We start from the raw sequence: 3,132 nt of genomic DNA, 5'->3' as shown, positions 1-3,132 counted from the left end.
GGCGGGAGTTGCCATGTTGGTCGCGCGAGTCAGCGAACCGGTGGCGGTGAAACAACACCCCAAAAAAACGGAGCAAAAAGTAAACTTTTGAGTCTAACAAAGTAACTTTGCCGCTTTGACTGCTTTGCGGGAGGGAAAGGAGGGACGACCAGAGGATGGAAGAACCGCAGAGAGCAGATTTGAGGGAGAAAAGAGATCACATAGTTGATTGCGAATGGAGGCTTGTCTCACACAAGGAGATGCTCCTGTCACATTATCATAAAGAGGAGGAGTCTGGACATATTCTCACACGAACACTCAGTGAGAGAGAGTGTGAGAGAGAGAGAGTGTGTGAGAGAGAGAGAGAGAGAGAGAGAGAGAGAGAGAGAGAGAGAGAGAGAGATTAGCCTACATAAACTTCAGATAAGCCTATTTACGAACGCCCAATACACATCATTCCGATTAATACCGATGATGAGTCGAAATGTGGCACCCAAAGCCTTTCTTAATAAACACATTAATATCTCTGAGGTATCACTGTAATCTTCCCCGAACATTTTGCAGACCGTGTTATGCTTGGAAAAAAAAATAGATGCAAGTTGTTAGTTTTGAAAACAAACACGCTTTAATCCTAAACTTACTTGAAAACTAACAGAATTTCTTGAAAGGCTACCAGTTGGATAAACACGTCTGAATTCAAAAAAAATTGATCAAACTACCTTTAGTTTTTAATAATTAATGACGGTCATCCATTTGAAGACACAGGTCAGATTAATAATTTCTTACAATGATTATTAAAAAGGAAACTGTTCAATTTCAAATATTTATATATTTTGACATTTTGTTTGTTTATTGCAACAATTTAAATCTCACCCTGAACTGAAAAGTGCCTCCTTATTATTTTTTATTGTAAAAGGTCAATTTACCAATTTAGCAATACTTTGCACAAATGACAGCCATTTTTGTTTTTGAATCAGCAGCTGAGATAGATTGATTTTGTTTTTTTTTCTCCAGGAGAAAGAAAATGCACACAGAAAATTACAAACAGTGAATCCCAAGGCACAAGCAGGTGCCTTCTTCAAGCAAATGAGGTTGGTCGTCACTCCTACTACACGGGAATGAATTTCAATCACCCCCACCCCCCATATGATCTTGAAACCAATAAAAAGGTAGCTCAGAAAAGGCGGCATGAAAAGACGTCCAAAGCTCATAATCAGGCAGCAATAACCTTGTCTTGACAAACTGACCCTTTTACCTGTTCCGGTGCACGCACGCACACACTGCTGTCATTTACATATGGAGCTTACAGTCCTTTCAAAGTGGCTTTCACGGAACATTGTGCTGATAATGATCTCGGCGGCGAGGGAGTGCCGCAGATCTCCAGAGACCATCTCGCCGTACGACAACTTGTGTGTGTGTGTGGGGGGGGGTAAAACTCCAACTGCACTCCCAACTCAAAGGACTCCAACGCTCTTTTTTTTTTCCTCCCACTCCGACAAGACGCCCGCCCCACCCCACCTAACCCTCTCCAATAAGCCCTCTTGTGTTTTTTAATTGGCAGAAATTAATCTTTAGGATGTAGATGGTAGATTTACATTCATTAAAAGTCAAGAGAGGAAGCCAGGCTTGATGCTAATCAAATCTGCTTAATTATGCTTAACATGAGTATCTCCAGAGGGAAGAGGGGCGCGAGGGGGGGAGATAGCAAACTCCAACTTTTTACTTTTTGCCTTTGATAACTCCTGCTGAGTATGGCCTTTTCTTTGCCAAATAGAAATGTCACGACTCTGGCGCTCTCCATCTGTAGGAGAGACGCGCGCGCAGCCGTCGGCGCTAATTAGTCAAGTCCCACCTTAAACGTGCCGTTTAACCTCCCGCCACATTCGAAAATCATCCCATCTATAGGTCAATCGTCACTCGCGCCCGTCAAATGATTGCGTACTCACCTTTGGCGCTCTTAGCGCACGTTTTCCATCCGTGCAGTCAGGACACCCTGGTGGGGGAAATGGCTGTGTCTCACAACAGGAAGGTCACGGGTTTCATTTGCACAGCCGCTATTGTCATTAAGGGCCCCTGAAATCAAACAATGCACTGATTAGCGCAAACATATCTGCTGGCTTCGGGACCTGCAAAACTTCTTTTTTCTTCTTCCAGAACTTGGGCCGTGTCGTGCAGCGGTTGTCAAATGTTTCACATCAAGGGCCACCCAAACAAAACAAAAAAATGGCCACTGACATAAGCAACTTTGAAATACAGGAGCGGAGAAGGCCTAAGTGTTCATCCAAAAACAAATGTACATTTAGTGTGATTTTTGCATTTTAACAGATTGTCATTGTTGGGTCATCCACGGCAGGAGCAAAACAAATTAAAAATAGAACACAACAAATAACTTGCTGTGAACGGTAAAAGCGTGTTGCAAAAAATATTTAGTATCACTTCACCACCCTGCACACACCATTGTTAGCAGAGCAGTAACATCATGTACATCCAAAGACAGAATATGACATAAAATGAAGGAAACACATTTAAGAGACGTAACGTGGCACTGGTATGTGTGCAAAATTGCAACTATTTAGCCACTCACAATAAAATGTCAGAGTACATCGTGACTCTCAAGAGGACACCAAAGGCGCTTCTTGTTCGCTTGCTTTTGACGCCTCTCCTATCACGCGCAGCAATTTCATCCTTTCCAGGCTGCACTTTGAACACTTATTTATCCAAACTTCTGCTCCTCTCCACACGTCTCTTTTGGCCAATGTGCAGTAAGACGAGGAGGGGGGGGGGCATGTGTAGGTGGCTAGATCAGCCGATGAAGTGTAAATACCACTCAATCTGTTCTCATTAGAGGGGCAAAACCATACGAATGGCTTTGCCTCTGTTAAAAAAAGCCCCAGGGTCTTGGATGCGTGTGTGTGCGTGTGTGTGTGTGTGTGTGTGTGTGTGTGTGTGTGTCATTCCATGAGAGTAAAGGAGGGGGAGACAGAATGATGCTTTGGCATTTGTGTCTGCAGAGGGGATGTGAAATGCCACCACCATCAACGCCGCCTAATTCTCTGATACACACTTTTAATCTGAACAGACAATCCGTCTCGGCAGCCACCGTTATGATTCAAATCAACTTGGAGTGAAGGCTGTGTGTGTGGGTGTGTGTGT

This window comes from Hippocampus comes, unplaced genomic scaffold, assembly GCF_001891065.2.
Source record: "Hippocampus comes isolate QL1 unplaced genomic scaffold, H_comes_QL1_v1.1 scaffold39, whole genome shotgun sequence".
NCBI classification, from domain to species: Eukaryota; Metazoa; Chordata; class Actinopteri; order Syngnathiformes; family Syngnathidae; genus Hippocampus; species Hippocampus comes.
Note: the sequence above shows the minus strand (reverse complement) of the source record.